Raw genomic sequence first — 17,950 nt, forward strand, 5'->3', positions numbered from 1 at the left:
GTCTTAGGTGGGGTCTCCTCTTCAACTTGGATCCTGGTGTGAGAAGACACAGGGAACAGTGTAGATCATGGGTGGAAGAGAACAGTTGCCATGATAAGTCGCTCGTGTTTGGGGGTTCTGTTGCCGCTGATGAAGGGCCTGGCTCTTGCACACCTTTCAGAAATTTAATCTAATGACACTAGCTCCAAGGTCAGGTCACACACTGACTGGAGATGAAAAGGCATTCCCTCGGGGCGGAGACTAGTCTCCCTTCCCCTCACCTTCCTGAGGATCTGACTCCAGCGTCTGTGCTACTCATGTAGACTGAGAGCCTCCAAGCATCTAGGGGAGCCAGTTATGGGCGAAAACACCTTCTACTACAGCTGTTTGTTCAACTCCACAAAGCCTCACAAGGCTGGGTTAGAGCTGGTCCCTGCTTCCAACCTCACTCATACCTGCCTGGTGGCCTTTCTCATACACTGCAGAAGCCCCTCTGGCCTTCTCTAAGTTCCTGAAATTCAGACTTGCTTCTCACTGTATTTGTTCAAACATGGGAAGAAGGGCTGTCTTGATCCTCTCTCAGCTTTCATGACTCACCGCTGGAAACCAGAGCCCTGGGTTCATTCCTGGCTCACCTCAGGATTTTTTTCACACCCTGAGAGATCTCCTCCTCTGGCCCCTTGCCATCTCTAGAACCCTCAGCTGTTGTCCCACAAGTGAGGAGCTTGAAGACATGATAGAAAAGGCCTTCCTCACATCTGCTGCTAGCAGAGTTTAGTCCAGGGTATGGACACTGAACCATGGAAGCTTCTAAGTGCTCTCAAGAAAACAAACCTTGGGGATCTACTGAGGACCTCCGGGCAGGTAGGTAGAGCCCTGCTGCTAGCATCTCAGTCATCTTCCTTGGCGCCTTCCAACTCAGAATGTCAGCCCCAGTCATCTGAAATCAGTCCCATTGTCTGCGTACCCCAAGTGTTCTTTCTGCCACACCTCAGAGCAAAGACCGTCAATGCTTATGTTACAATACGGCAGGCCTGGTGTTTGGGGAACCAAACTGCTTTGCTTTTAGTTGGACCCTAAGGTCTTGGACATGATCAAAGGCTGGTGTATGGCCACAGTTCATCAGAGTGGCGACATCACCCAGGACCCATTCTCCATGGTGAGAAAAGGCAGAACATAGGGCTCTGTCAGAGTCTGAAGATCTGCTGCTTGAGATCATTTCTTCTGGAGCTCCCGGTACAGAAAACTAGACACAGAAGAGGCCCCACCCCATGCCTGATGCAGAGAGGAAGAAAGTGCCAAGAACCACAGGCTCCCGTTGGCCAGCATTAGCCCATGCAGCATCTGCTATCTTGCAACAGTTTGGGTTGGGATCCAGAACTACCCCTGGGCGTGTTGATGTGCTTGCCTCACCTGGCCTCTAATCTTACCTCCAAGCCAGGCTGTTTTACAAGCTGCTCTCAGAAAGGAGCCCCATAAAGCGTATACGCATTACGCATTGGCTGCTTGGGCCGCTCTTGCTCAGTTCCCATTGCTTTCACGACAGCAAGTCTGTTCATGACCCAGGCCCCACAGACCTTGCTGCCCTCCCCACCACTCCCTCCTGCCCCGAGTTCACACTGTGGCTGACTGTTTGGGTTCCTCCCACCCACCAGGCTGCAGCATGTCACCTGCCCTTCCTTATTCCAGGAAAACCTCTCCCGGGTTCTTCTGCCAGGTGCTGTCTCCTTTGGCAAGATTCCACTGTTCCTCAGGTGAATTTTGATGCCCATCCCTGCGCTTCAAAGGATTTGGCCTGGTTCCCTGTGACACAGGAGTTTTTCACAATATGCTGTTGCTGGCCTTAATCTCATCTGTCCAGAGACGAGGAAAGAGCCTGGAGAGCCAAGGCAGCACCCTCCTTGGTATGTATTGTCTATGGTACCAAATAGTCATCAGTACTGGGCTAGAGAGAAGGCTCCATGATTAAGAGAACTTACTATTCTGCCAACAGACCCAAATTCAGTTTCCAGCACTCAACGTTGAACAGTTTACCACGGCCTGCAACTCCAGTTCCGGAGGATCTGGCACCCTCTTCTGGCCCCTGTCAGCACTACACCCAGGTGCACAGACACACACATAGAGATCCATATATACACATAATTAAAAATTACAATCTTTTAAAAAGATGTGTTTATTTAAGTATATGAGTGTTTTTCCTATATGTATTTATGTGTACCACATAGGTGCTTGGTGCCTGCGGAGGCCAGAAGAAGGCATTGGATCCCCAGGAACTGGAGTTATAGATGGCTGTCATCAAGTGGGCACTGGGAACCGAATCTGAGTCTTCTGCAAGAATATCAAATGCTCTTAGCCACTGAGACATATCTCTGCTCCTCAGAATAAATCCTAGAAGTCAATAATGGTTAAGGGTTTCAGAAATAGCTCAGTAGTTAAGAATACTAGCCTCTCCTCCAGAGAACTTGGGTTCAATCCCCAGCACCCACATGCATACTTACATCTGTCTGTATCTCCAGTTGCCGGGAATCTGACACCCTCTTCTGGCCTCTGAGGACACTAAGTACACACAGTACACAGACACTCGTCACCAAATCCTTCACAATTTAGCCTTGGAACTCTGCCTAGGAGTGGTGAAGGAATGATAGAAACAAAAACTAAATGATTGACAGAGTGCACAGGAAAGTTTGGATCAAGTAGGTTGTGCACACTCTGGTGGTGTCTATCAACTACTGCCACAACCCAGAACCTTATTACATTGACTATGTACAGCAAGGGGAAGAGGTTAGCTAGGCTTGATAGGGTTTGTCTACAGGCAAGCAGTCTTGGGCTGTAAGTATGGGAGGAGGAATTTCAAACTACTAGTTTTTGTACACAAAAGTCTGTTTATTCCTAAACACTCATATATTTTGGATAGAGGAAGGTTTTGTCTCTCTAAACCTGACCTGGGGGAAGGACTTTGCCAGTTTCCCACAGGTCTGATTTCCTGGTTCTTTTGTTTTGTTTTTTTGAGACAGAGTTTCTCTGTCTAACAGCCCTAGCTGTCCTGGAACTAGTTCTGTAGACCAGGCTGGCCTTGAACTCACAGAGATCTGCCTGCCTCTGCCTCCCAAGAGCTGGGATTAAAGGCGGGTGCCATCACTCACAGGCAATTTCTTGGTTCTTGACATGGCCAACTAATATCAAAATATCCACACTCTCCCAGGACTTTACCCACTCCCCATAATACATGCAGGCAAAAATCCCATAAACATAAGATAGTTTTTTAAATGATTAATACTAAAATGTTTTAAAAAGTAAACACGCTATTTGAGTTTTCTTTTTTATCCCTCATCTGTCCCACTGTCCTCCTATATATAACCAGCCCATGGGGTTGCTGGCCCTCTCATTCCCAGGAAGAGGCGTGGGTCCAGACAAAGCCTTCCCAGCATACCTCCACATCCACTTTCCCAACTAGGTCCACTCATCTCCACTGCCTCCCACTCCTCCACTCAGCTCCGAGTCCATCAGTGACTGTGCCATCTGTAGGTTAGAATCCTGATGATCTCTGGAGGTACCCCACAGGTAGATTCAGGGGTGCCATCTAAACCTTGTAATCATCTCTGAATCCAATCAAATTTTAATCAAGGCTGTCTACGTCAGATGATGTGTGCTGGGGAGAAAATTAGAATTCTGCCACCTCACCTGGCTACTGAGAACTGAACTTGGGTCCACTGGAAGAGTGGTGGCAAATGCTCTCAGCCTCTGAGCCCTCTCTCCAGCCTCAAGTGCTCCCTTCTCGATCGTTCTCCAGCCTGGTGCTACATTGTCCAGACACCCAACCTCCCAGTCTTGTGGCTTCCCTATTTATAAGGAACTTTGGAGTCCTTTCTATCACGCATGCAGGCATGAAGTAAGAGAAAGCACAGGAATTTGTTTGTTTTGTTTAAAGACTTTCCTATCTTCTCATCCAAAGAGCATCACTTTTTGTCAAGGTCAGGTAGGGAAAATCAGTCATATGATCACCTCTGAATTGCTCCAGTCTACAAGATCATGAGATTTCAGTCAACAAACTCACCAGGTCAACCCATCGGAATTATCACCATCACATTCTGCTGGAGAAAACCCCACTTGTAAAGCCTTGGGAATACCTGACTTTTGAATAGTCACTGTCATCCCTGTAAAGCCCTTGTGAAACCATAGTGCTCCCACTTTTTCAGAGTGGGATTCGTCCCCCAAGCCCTCCAAAAGCCATGAGGAGAATGTGTGTGTGAACCAGTTTGTTTCTCTTCACTTCTCTGACTTTTTAGCCAAGCCTTACCAGCTTGTTGTAAGCCCCTAGCCTGGACCCTGAGAAGACATCAAGGCTGGAACTTGAATGCCCACATTACTGAATGTCAGGGAACCTGGCTGAGTGGCTGCCTCCAGGCCATACTGTGACAGGCCCACTAGCCGCCTCTGCCTCTTCATGGACATATGTCTGGCAGTGGGGGGGCTCATGAGAAGACAGGAGTGACCGGGGAAGAGGGAGCCAGGAGAACCCAGCAGGCTATAAAGTAGCATGATTGATGACGGGCTGACAGAGGATTCTGTAGGTCACTCCAAGGACCTGACCTGGGGTATTTCTATGAGCTTCGATGCCTTTTGTTGGCTTTGATCATTGCTTGTGGGAAGAAGAGTCTTCAGAGGCCAAGAGAGGACCCAAGTAAGGAGCTGCTGCAGGAGGATGGATGTGTGGGAGAAAAGCGTGGCACCTACCCGCTGTGAGTGCTAATTCTAGCAATCAGCTTGACTACATCTGGAATCAACAGAAACCCCAGCCGCTGGGTATGGGTTTTTTCAATCAGATCACTGGAGGCGGGAAGACCCATCATAAAGCTGCACCACACTTTTTGGTGGCCATCCATATAAGGTGACATGGATAAGGAAGCTGCTGCTTTGTGCATGCTTGCCCTCAGTTTTGTTAGCAGGTTCGTCTCTCTTGTTTCTGAGGCGTTCCCTCACTGGTGTTAGAACTCACTTCCTCAGGATCCTAATGCAGATGAAGACCAGCAGCTCTCTGGGATTCTCTGGACCTCTAACACCAGACTGAGACTGCCAGTCTTAGGGACTGAACAATTACTGGATTCTTACCTTTTCTTTCATAAGACAGCCATTGTTGGACTAGCCAGACAACAACCTGTAAGCCACCGTAATAAATCCCCATTTAATGTATATGTATCCATTCTATCAGTTTTGTTCTTTTAGAGAATCCTGACTAATATATATATATATTCCCACAGAGAAACCAAGCACAGCCTGAGACACTGCTGACCACTGCTATCTGCCAAGCCAGGAGCCAACACACTGTATCAAGGGTCATCTAGTTAGTATTATAGAGTTTGCAGGCTATAAGGCATCTGCTGCAACCATCCAGCTCTATTGCTGGGGTACATAGCCGTAATAGTATGTAAGCGACTGAACATGGCTGTGTTCTGATAAAACTTTATTTAGAGACACAGGCAGCCTGCCACAAGAAAAGGCTGCTGGTCCTTGATAAACAAGTCACAACATGTGCTGCAGGGGTCCTCTGTCATCATACATTCTAGTCCAAGGCATTGGTGGCAGTCATAGAAGATAGCCAAGGACATTGTCATTACTTAAAAGTTTGTGCAACAGCCACTCCCCATGAATAGGATTTCTTGTAACACTTGTGGTTTAAGGATGAATCACAGCTTCCCACTGTCTGCAAGCAAGTCCTCTCTTGACAAAGGAAACAGCTCTTGGCAAGGCCTTTTTATGATGGTTCAGGCTCACCAGCTATTCTTCTAGAACTAAATACCTTTATTATGTGTAATTAGGGCAACAACCAAGAAAAGATGCAAATGTGTTGCAGCCCCCTCCTTGCCGCAGCTGGGAGCTTTGTGACCTTTTCAAAGAGGAGGTTTGCAGGGAAGCACACTTCACTTGTATTGAAACGGGAGAGGAGAAATGCATGCCGAGGAAAGGAGGAATAGGCTGAGATGCCCGGAGGATCACATTCAGGCATTCAGTTCAGCGAGTGCTCACCTGCCAGGCAGCTCCTCCACAACCCCCTGTCCCCGAGTGAAAAGGAGCAAATGGTACAGGTTACCATCTCCAGCTTTCACTGGGTCTTTCTTTCCTAGAATTTCTCCCATCCCTTTGCAGGGAGGAGCTGATGGTTTAATGAGGAAAAGCAATCTGGAAATAAGAGAAAGAGGCTGAGGGGGTTGATCCTCTCCTTTCCTTTTTGACGAGAAATGGAAGGCCTCAAGCATCATCTAGAACTTTCTGCTATGTTGGAAATAATGTTGTGGTCACTGAAGTGCACCTAGACTGGCTAAGGAATGGAATAATATCTCCTTCTCCTTTTCTCCCTCCTCTCCTTCTCTCCTCCTTCTCAAAACAGGGTCTCTTTATGTAGCCCTAGTTGTCCTAGAACTTTCAACATAGACTATGTTGGCCCTGAACTCAGAGGTCTGCCTGCCACTGTGTGTCTGGTGCTGGGATTAAATGTGGAGCAATGTTGGGCCTTCAGGATGTTGGCTGAGAGCTTGGGCTCATGAGTTAGCCTGACACAGGGCTTAACCTGCCTTCACACCCACAGTGAGCAGGTGACTCCGCTGGAGATGAAGTGGCCACTCAATTCTCTGCCCAGCCAATGTCGTGGCTTTGCTTCTCAGAGTGCCCTGCCTGTGACTCAGGAACAAAAACAGGCCACAGAGTGGTCTGCTCCGGTGCCCCCCACAGGGGTGTCCTTGCTTCAAAGTGACACTGCCTAAAGGGACTTGAGGAGGAGACAAAGTAGGAGCAAAAAGAGACGAAGACTACCAGCCAAACCTCATCTTCCTCTGAGACTTCTGCTAATTTCGCCTCTGGACCACTGGTTGCAGGCTCTATGGTGAGTAGCAGTGTGGAGTTTCCCGGGCTGGCTGCTAAGTTCCATCCTGAGATTCAGGATCATCAGGCAGGCCCAGGTCTTTTTGTTATTTCAGTTTGTTTGCCATTTGTCCTTTTGCTTTCTGGCCACTTCCTGTCTGGAGTGTGGACACAGTGGCTGGAGTTCCAGCAGCTTTGAAGTGTCCTGGTTAGGAGTAACACACTACTAATGGAGACAAAGAAAAACAGTTAAGAGGCCTGAGCTTGGGAAACCACAAAACCAACAGCCCAGCCTGGGACCGCCCACCTCCAGATCTCTTTTATGAAAAGTAAATCTCCACGTCATGGTTAAGACATTATGTCTGTTCTCTCACACACACAGCTGCTGTAAGCAAATTATTCCCGAGTGATGGTGAATCCACGATTTCAAGATTTTCTGGCATCGATTGGATGAAGCAAAGAGTTTGAGGAAACCAGTCCCTGCCTGTGTATCCTGACTGCAAGGAGCTCTAATCCTGGGAGCCAGGATCTGGGTCTTCTGTTTTTTCAATCTTTCCCCTCCAAGTTTGATCATTCTTCATTTATCAAGCCTGTTCGTTGTCTGTTTTTTCCTTCCATGGATCTGCAAGCAATTTTTTTATCATCCGTTATATTTTTAAGATTTATTATTTTTAGTTATGTATAAATGTATGGGGGTGATGTGTGTGAACTTGAGTGCAGGTAGCCACGGATGCCATTGGATTCCCCTGGGGTTTGTGAGCCACCTAACCTGGGTGCTACGAGGCCCCTTGGGTCCTCTGCAAGGGCATTAACTGCTTAGCCAGCTCTTTGGTCCTGCCAATGATTAAGTTCTATCTAGTAATCCCCCTTCCCACCCTTCTCTTTCTTTTTTCAGTTTCCTGGGACAAGATCCTGCTACATAGCTCATGCTGGCCTCGAGCTCCAGATCCTCCTGCTTCATCTTCTTCAGCTGATGACCAGTAGATACCACCAAGACTGACTGTTTCACTCATCAGGAAGACCCCCTAGGGATGGAGAGATGGCTCAGTGTTAAGAGCACCTGCTGCTCTTGCAGTGAACCAGAGTTCAGGAGGCTCACAATTGCCTATATGTCTAGTGTAGCTCTAGGGTAACTAATGCCCTCTTCTGGCCTCTAAGGGTATTTGTAATCACATGTACATATGATACAAAGACACACTCATACCCATAATCAAAAATAAAACAAAACTTTAGAAGAAAACTATTTAACAGTCACTAAACACTTTTTCCCGTGGGAACTGCCCAGTAGCAGACAGGGTGGGGGGAGGAGGAGGATTCTCCTAGGAAAAGATATCCTTGCTGTCCTGCCCTCCAGCATGCGGATGTGAGCTTACCTCCAAATCACCGGCTGCAAGGTTTCCTGTGGGATCTGCCCCTGAATAACACAGAGAAGCCAAATGGTTCAGAACTCACTCCGCTATGCAGTGGTTTCCCATGTCCTGGGAGAGAGATGCCAGTGGCATCAGATTGCCCTAATTCCAGAAGGCGGTCCCGTTTGCTCTGTACTTGGCTGACTTCTCTCCTTCGCATTCTTCCTGTTTATATCAGCTAGACTTGGTTTCAGTTGCTTGCAATCAAGAATTTTGACTGGTTCAAATACTGAACGGCATCATTTTACCCCCAGTACCCCCTGAGGATGATCTCAAGGGAACCAGTTCAGGAGATGGAATTTGCACAAGCCTTAACTTGCTGCATATTCATTTTTCGTGAGCTTTAAAAATACCCAAGAGCATCTTTTCTATGGTTCTGCTCCTAGCATGGTGGCCCCTAAGAACTGTTACCATTGTACACTGAAGCAAGTTGGTCCATGCAGCCAGCACCAGGAAGAACTTTCCAGTGGGGATGGATAGGCGTCCATTCTTGCTGCACTTAGCCTAGGGTGGCTTGAGGCAGGAGAGATGGTCTAGTACATACAAGAATCCCAACTTCGGGTGCTGAGAGGGATCAATGGGTAAAGAAGCTTGGTGCACAGGCCTGAAGAGCTGTGTTTGATCTCCAAATCCACATGGGGGTAGGAGAAAATAGCTGATTCCACAAGCTCCTCAGACACCACCCCCTACCGCCCCCCCCATTTTTAAAGTTCTATTCTAGAGGAGAGCTTGAGGAACGGGGAAGTGAGGAGGAAACACTTTGCTTTACTATATTAATTAATAAATGCTTTTGTCTTTTCGAGACAGGGTCTTACTACAAAGCCCAGGCTCTCCTGGAACTCAAATCTTCCTGCCTCAGCCTCCCTAGTTTCAGGATTTTAGGTGCCCTGCCTCCAGGAGTTGACATTCAAATGCTAATGAGAAACAGCTTGGCCATTAGAGCAGGAACTGTGACAGCAGTTAGAAGTTAACCTCTCCGTGCAGGAGGATTTGGGGGTGGAGGAGTGGGGGTGGTGGTGGTGGCGGTCGTGGTGGAGAAAAGACAGATATGGGAATTGATAGATGCTGTAAATGTAGGCATTCGTTTAGGTTCTTCAGAACTTCTAAAAAAGAAATCATCAAGAAAGATCATTTACTTTAAAAAGGATTCTTCGTTCTGAAGACAGGGAGGCATGGTTGTGTTTGGGGCTGCAGGAACCGAGTGCAGTTAATCATTTCTTACAATATTGGGGGAGCAGTATTCTCCCATTTTACCCAGATTGTGGCATTATCCTCTCTGGCTCCAAGAGCCCAATGTTGTCACTTCTCCCAAGCTGCCCTCAGATAGTGACTCTAAGTAACAAATACAATGCATTTGGAAGGCACTTGTAATTGAACCTGATGGAGATTCTGTTGCCCGCACTTTGAGAATGCATTCGTCTCGAAAAGCATCATGCAACAACATAAGGATTAATAGCATGCAGCATGAAAAAATAAAAGGCGAATCATAGAGGAAGTGTGCTTAATTAATGCAGTAGGAACCGAAACACTGCAGGAGCAGACGAACACACACTCCCGGAATATGATACAATAAGCGGCTTCATTAGGGAGACAGTTTATGTGGCAGGAGAGATAATAGCACGCGAGAGGGGGAAATGCTAAAATAAATTAGTCTACAAGAAAACACTGATTCGAAAATATTTCACAATGATTGATTTGCGTGATTTGTGAGAAACCTCTCCACAGTCAACATGCGTGGAACCCTGTCTTTAGGATACCTTAAAAAATAGGTCAGCCTGTCTGGATTGGACAGGTTGAGGTGTGAGTTGCCTCTGTGGGAGAGAACCCAGCTGGGTATTTTCAGAGTCTCCCGTTAGCTTATGATCTTAAAGTTCTACTTATGCGAGCTTTCGGTGTCTGTCATTTTTCAAAGCTGGTTAACTCGGTGGCTTTATTATTTCCCACCCCCTTCCGTTTCCCCATGGGGCTCTAACTAAATCAGACCACATTTAGAGTCTGGTGTCGCTTTCTGGGCAGCACATTTAAAAGGTACATTGGCCTGCTCTGCCTTCGGAGGACAGAGCCAAGACAAATGGGTGGAACTAACTCAGAGATACATTTTGACTCTATGTAGGAAAACCACGTCTCTCTCCTCCACCTGCTCCGGCTCTGAGAGCCTCTCACAAAGCCAAAGTTGCCTTTGTGAGGCAGTTTGCTCCCAGGGACTGAAACACCAGAGCAGAGGGTGTTTGAACAGCTGTCAGTGTTGATCTGGAAGAGAATTTTTCCCCCTCTGAAGTTTCCTTCCAGTTCTGACACTGTATGATTGATTGATTGTCTGACTTCTTGGGATGTTTTACCAAGTCAACAATTCCTTTTTAGTTCTTTTATCTTGATGATTACCTTCACCTTTTCCTACAAAAAAAAAGTTGGCAAAAACAATATGGAATGACAATATCCGTTGTATTCACCACCTTTCTTGTTTCTGTGACCAACTATCTGACACAGGCAACTTGAGGGGGTTTATTTAGGCTCATGGGCTGTGTGATACAGTCCGTTGCGTGAGGGCAGGCCCGGTGGCAGGGTGGCTGGTCACATTCCACCCACCGTCAGAGAGATGAATGCCCATGTTCAGCCTCCTCCCTTCCCCTTGTTTAGATACTATGGGACCCCAGTTGATGAGATGGTGCTACCCACATTGGGGTAGGGGGGATCCTCCTTCCTCAGGTAATGACCTCAGAGTCACACTCAAAGGTGTACCTTATAGGTGGTTCTACATCCATTGAGGTTGACAATGGAGATTAACCATCGAGTCTCCCACGCTGTTTAGTAGCAGGGCGTGGCCTCAGGCCTGTTGGTCCTGGAAGCTGCTCACCCTCCCAGCTTCCTTTGCGTCCCTGCCCCCACCCTTTATTCTACCGGCTCCAGTCCACTGCCCTCAGACCCCTTTGCCTTGGTCTTCTGGCTGTTCTTGGGCCAGTGCACTTCCTGCCTGCCTTGGCCTGGAGAAAGCTTATTTGCCCTGCCCCTCCCATTCCAGGCTGGTGGCATCTCCTTAGATGCCGCTGACAAGATCATATCTGCTACCTATGTAGTCTTTTCTTTTGTAATGTGATTGAGTTAAATCTACTAAAATTCTTCAATGGGAATCAGGTGAACAAAGATGTTTAGGCTGCTGGAGGACTTTGCAGGAGTGACTTGGAAGGGAAAGGCTGAATGCCGTGCGCTGTGCATAGTGGGAGCCTCTTGCCCTTCGCAGATGGGCCTCCTGCTGTCTTGGGAAGCATGCCTTGGCCACCTGTCAAAGCTCTGGTCATTCATCAAAAGCAAGCACGGAGACCTCATGGTCTGTGAGGACAGAGCGGCTCCCTCCTCTGGGCCACCAGGACGCCTTGTCTGAACACCCACCATCATTGCAAGCATCACAGCACGGTGTGTGTGTCTCTGTGTGTGTGCACATGCATGCGACATTAATCAGCAGAGAGCTCTTTTGCTTCTATACCCTTGTCACATATCTTTGCGTCCCCAGTGCCTGTCATAGAACCTGGCTGTATCAGGACCTTTACTTGCAAGATCCAGAAATCAACTTCTTTGGAACAAAAACCAATGAGCCCGTCTGTTCACTCAGCGTGCTCCTGGTTTGCTATCCTTCCTTCCATAAAAACAAAACAAAAAAACCATGACAGCCTTGTAGGTGTGCTTTGGGTCGGGGAACCCCCAACAGAGGCGTCCATGGCACCCAATGGTCAGTGAGGAGGAAGAGGAGCAAAGACAGCAGAAGGAGCCACACTGAAGGCAGGCTGAGTCTTCCTGACTGTGGTTGGAGGTAGAGGGTGTAAGATGTCATGAGAGTTCCACACTGTGTTTCACGCTGTGAGCAGTTACCTGACAATTTAGGGAAAGCAAGGTTTATTTTGGCACAGGTTCCAGAGGGAACTCTGTGTCCCGTAGTGGGGAAGGCATGGCTGCTGGCACTCGACTGCCTCAGGAGCCTAAGGCAGTGGCTTCTCACGGGTGGGGACCAGGAAGCAGAACTTGAAGGCCAGAAACTGGAAGCCTACCTTTTAGAGTCTAAAGATAGACTCCACCAGCCAGGCCCCATACCACCAGCCAGGCCCCACCCCAGCAGCCAGGCCCCACCCCAGCAGCCAGGCCCCACCCCCAGCAGCCAGGCTCCACCCCCACCAGTCAGGCCCCACCCCCTTAAGGCTTCAAAAGAGCACCATCAGCTGGGGATGGAGCTCAGTGTAAAGGCAGTGGGAGTCATTCATAGCCCCTGCTGCTTAGGAGTGCCTGACTGAGCTACCCTCCCTCCTTCCCTCCCTTCATTCCTCCTCCCTCCCTCCCTCCCTCCCTCCCATCCTCCCTCTCTCCCTCCTTTATCGTTCCTTTCATCCTTCCTCACTCTCCTACCCTTGCTTGGTTCCTTGAGCTCAGGAAACAGTACCACATGCTCACCAGTCTGAGCCAGCGTGGAGTCAGGGCTGTTCCTGGAGCTCATGGTGTGTTTATATTCTGGAATGCCTGAGAACCAAGACAGTTAACTGGCCCTCGCCAGTGTCTACTCCACTTCCCTTAAGTTGTCCTTACTTTTTAATTGCTCCATTTCTTTCCTTTGTTTTCCTAGTTAAAGGCCAACAAAGACTGGAATTGGGTATCTCAGCCGTTTGTGGTCACCATTCATTTCATGGTCCTCTGCATTTATTAACTCTTATTTCCTCACTATAATCTCTTTTCCCCCTTGATATTTGTAAAAGCGCATCTTATTCTCCTTAATTGCATTGCCGGTGTGATCTAATTCCAATTTTCCCCTTCCACATCTTTGCCCAGGAAGCTGATGCTGCAGACTCTGTTTTTCTTGTCTGCTTCTCTCTGCAGACATGGATGCTATGCCTTTTTTTTCTTTCAGATCTCTCTCAGTCTTTGGGGACGTCATGTTGATTATATTTTGCTTCTTCTTTAGAAAAATTCCAGTACTGGAGTTTAATTATATGTGGGTCCCTCCTTCCTTGAAAAATGCCCAGCGCCAGCCCTCACTGTAGAGCCAAACAAAGTGCTCTGAGTCCCTCTGTGGCGGGCGGGCGACTCTTCTGGTCTGCTGCCTGAACAGAAAGCTGAACCTGGGGCGAGAAGGAAGAAAGGGTGTCCTGCTGTCTTATGGCTTCCTTTTAGCGGCTGCCTGGTGCCTTTCCTCTCCCTTTTAGCACTGACTGGTGGAGAAGCTAATGATGGAAAGATCTGGATGCCTAGCAGGCTGGGGCCTCCATACATAATTAAGTGCTATTGTCAAAGACAAGGACACTCAACTCCCTGGTAAGGGTCCTGAGCATCCACCTGAATGCTGCTCACTTTGCCATCTGTGACTCGAGCCACCACAACTGTAGCACCTCCTGTGTGATTGCCCATTCTTCTCATTTGGCCCCTGTTTTATTTTGCTGTGACCAATGATTATTTGTGTGTCTCTTTTACATGTCTAAAACGTAACCCCCTCCTTACTCTTGCAACGTCGTGAGTTTTGGATCCTGTGGTCCCCATTGCTGTTAGCTTCAATGCCTGCAATGCTACAGACATCTCCATCATCAGTTGGCACCTTTCGTGTGTGCCCTGCTTGGTACTCAGATTGGATGGCCTCACTAAACTGTCCTGGGCCAAGGTGGGCATTGTGTGGCTACTCACATCCAACCCCCCTCAAATACCACCCTGGTTTCTCTTCCCACTGTCCCTCCTCCGCTTTAAGGAAACTGACTTCTGTAATCTGGGAACCATAGATGAGGATCAGGCAGAATCCAGTCAGTACAGTTAGTTCTCTCCTCAGAATATTCTCCTTGGGCTAGTGTGAGCATGTGACATAGTTCAAGCCAATCACACTGGAGAGGGCATTTATTGCAAACATCGGGAATGAAAAGCTTCCATATTGTAAACATAAAACAGTTCTCACCTCAAAGGGAATAAAAGTTTATTTTTCAACCTGATATCAGTGACCATGGCCTTGGGCCTCAAACTCACAGAGATCCGCCTGCCTATGCCTCCTGAGTGCTGGGATTAAAGTTGTGCACCACCAACGCTCGGCCTGGGACATGGGTTCAAATGGCCTTGGATGGTCTGTTTTAATGTAACGGAAATAGTTTTGAGATGTTTCTAAAGTTACCCAACAGAAGAGATTCACAGATGGATTTTTGAAGGCACTGGTAGAAACACCAGGCAGAGTCTAGCAAAACAGACCCATCTCTGTTCTAGGCTTCAAGTGTTGTCTGAAGTCATGCTTACCTTTTGGGTTGGTAAATGCTAGGAGTCTGTTAATTCCGCCCAAAAGGTTTCGGCAGTCCTTGCAGGACCGTGAGATCAGAGGTGAGCAATGGATAGCTCTTAAAGGGACTAAAGACAGCCCAAGATGGTCTGGTTCTGGGTCTGTGACATTCCAACTCTCTGCAATTATGGATTTCTAATCAGCCCATCAGCCACGTAGAATCAGTTACATAGGTGTGGCCTTTGTTTTTCCTTCTGGGAACTTCACTTTGGTCTTCTGAGAGAACTTCTAGAGCAAGTCTGATCTGACAGTGGACATCTTCAGCACCATATGTGAAGAGCTGGAAATAAAGCCAGTGTAGAGCAATACCAAGAAAAACAGGAGAACTGAGCCTTGATGATATTGCCTGAGTTTGTGACCTAGCTATGCCTGAACCCCTCCTAGACCTCTGCCATGCACACACCCTGCATCTCATCCACAAGCAAACCATATCAGCACAGCTTCTGACACACTCAGAACCCAAGCCCTCCTCAGGGCTGATGCTGCCTTCCTAGGCCTCTTGTTCAGCCCCCTAGTGACCTACATGTGGGCCTCCATGCTTCCACACTTATTCCATAGAGTTGGCCAATTCAGGCTTGAAAACCTCAAGTCATATGAGGCCACTGGTCTCCTCAGAGCCTAAAGACATTGCATTCACCTCCAAGAGCCTTACCCTGACCCTCAGCACCTGCCGGGTCCCCTCTAGCCTTATCTCCTATTGCTGCACCCACCCTAACCCAGCGTTCTCCATCCTCACTGACTTCTTAGTTCCTACCTCAGGACCTCTGCACGTGCTATTCCATCTTTCTGCCATGTTCTTCCACCAGTAGCTGTGTGGCTGACTCCCTCTTGCCTTTTGGGCTTCAGTTAAGTCATCAAAACCATTTCTGCCTAACCTGGAGCTTTCTTGCTACTATGTCCCTTTACTCTGCTTTGTTTTTCTAGAAGACTTTACCATTACCTGACAAACATGTATTTGCATCTATGTGACTATACCCACCCATCGCCCTTAGAACATATGAGAATATGTGCTGTCTTCTTTGCTAATAAATATAGAAATTCCCAGAACACCTCCTAGCACCACGCAGGCACTCAGTAAAGCATTATCAATGTATTAGTTTGATGAATTAAAGAATCATTTCCTCATTTTGAGTGTGGCATTTTAAACTGGGTTCCTGCCACCTGCAGACAAAAGCGTTGCAGTACAGAATTCAGTTAAGATTTGCTTTAGACATGGGGAGATAAACAACTTAGCTTTGCCTCGGTTGCAAGTTACATTTCCATTGAAGAGTTTAATACATCTGCCTGGTTGAACCCCTGATTCTACCATAACATGGCTTCGTTGAATCCTCTCATTGTTTTATACACGGTAAATGCTGCCTGCCCCTCACGTGATCGGAAACGTGGATGTGGTCTGGTAGAGTAGCCGAGCCTCTGCCACTTTGTCCCCAGCCCACAGTTCTGTTTCTGCATTTCTGTTCACAGTCCCAGAGTTTCACCATGTGGCTCTTCCCACAGCCCTGGGGGAGCACTGAAATTTTGCAGCTTAAGTCTCTATTTATCTGGCATTTCCCATCCTCTCTTCTCTGAAAGCCAATAACATTCTGAGTTTTTCCCACAAGAGACTGCGGGCTCTTCAGGGGAAGGAGAAAAGCAAGCAGATGGCTCTTGGGAAACCAGATCTGCATCTCGAGATCAAAATTCCCCCTTCTGTAAACCAGCCCTGAGTAGAGCATTCTTCAAACCATGGACAACAGACGCCCGTGTGCTCCAGTCTTAAGTGGCCACAATATGCGCCCGGTTCTGGTGCCAGCCCCTTGCTTCCAGCCAGAGCCGCTTTCCCTTCCCCAGTATTCCCCACAGGCCACATTAGCTCCTGTTTGAATTCCCTCCCCTCACCACACACTCCAGCGGTACTCCAGCCCCCAGTGGACAGGCACAGGCTTATTTGCTTTCACACATAATTGACAAAACAGCAGGGACTTCTAGCTGGAAACTGTTTTCTAGGCTGCAAAAGGCCACAGACAACCACAGAGCTGCCAATACACTTCAGAACTCATTAATACACTCTTGGCACAAGTTGGCGCATGACACTGCCCTGTGCCCCACAGGGAAGGACAGATGACAGTTCTCAGTGGTGGGAGGGCCAGGATGGGGTCCCTTATCCAGAGGCTTTTTGTATTGCTAGTTCTTTTAGATAATGTTCAGAGACACACAGGTGACTTTACTTGAGGTCACAGTGTCAAAGATCATTGGGGTCCCTTTCTGATTCCAAACTAGGGTCTAAAACAGACCCAAGTCACATTTTACGATGTTTGTTTTAGAAACCAGGCTAATATAGTGAGGACTGGTTTATGACACCGAATGATGCAACAGTTCCTCCAGCCCACAGAATGTGTCTTCTCGGGCCAGACTCAGTTGGAGAACATGGTCCTCACCCCATGGCTCTGTTGCTTTTACTACTGATATCATGCCCAGGCCACTCACTGAGAGTAAAACGCTGCTCACATTACAATCTAGAAGCATTTCCAATACTTTGTATGGCCTGGCCAAAAAGCTGAACTGTCTAGCTTGTGTGGTCTTATTTTATATGAAATGTGAAATTGTCCTATTTATCCAGGTGATTTCTTTTTCAGGATTCCTGTAAGATTTTTGGGGGTTTCACTTACTCAAAGTCACAGAAAGAAGTGTTTAAAGCTCCCTAGAATCAGGGTGGATGTAGGACTAGGCTCCCAGGGGTGCAGAGAGAGTCAGTGGTCCCCTCTCCCTGCCCTCGTTTCTTATGAGGGGGAACTAGAAAGAGCTGAGAACAGAAACCACCTGCATTATTTTATAATGAATGTTTAATGGCTAAAATAGAGAAAACAGATGGGAAAATACAATTCAAATGGTAGAATGATTGGTGGCAAGGGTGGCTCATTTGGTAAAATTCTTGCTTTTTAAGTTAAAGACCTGAATTTGGTCCCTAGAACCTGAGTGGAGACTCTAGTTAATGTGCACTTACAATCCCTGCTCTGGGAGGAGGAGCCTGGGGGCTTGCTGCGCAGCTGACTACTTATTTAACAAGCTCCAGGTAACCTAGAGACCCTGTGTTAAAGTAGGTGATGGCTCTCCTGAGAATGGACCCCCGAGAGTCATTCTCTGCTTCCACATTGTTGTGTCCAAATTCTGAACCCCCAAATCATCAAGAGACCCATTCCAATGCAAAAGCAAAGAGTCTTTTATTGTTTAACCAGTTAACTGGCATTAACTCGCTTCCTCTGTCCATCCAATACAGCGGGTGGGGCAAGAAGGACCCGAAGGGACTGAGAGGCAGGGACTTTATTGGGGTGAGCAAGGGGAGTGTCTGGGGTCCACAACAGTCTCGGGATTGGTGCATTTCCGGGCTTGGACAGCCTGTCCTGAATTGATTGGTCAACTACAACAGGTAGGTTACTATGGC

Source organism: Mesocricetus auratus, unplaced genomic scaffold (genome assembly GCF_017639785.1).
Source record: "Mesocricetus auratus isolate SY011 unplaced genomic scaffold, BCM_Maur_2.0 Super-Scaffold_100009, whole genome shotgun sequence".
Taxonomy (NCBI): Eukaryota; Metazoa; Chordata; class Mammalia; order Rodentia; family Cricetidae; genus Mesocricetus; species Mesocricetus auratus.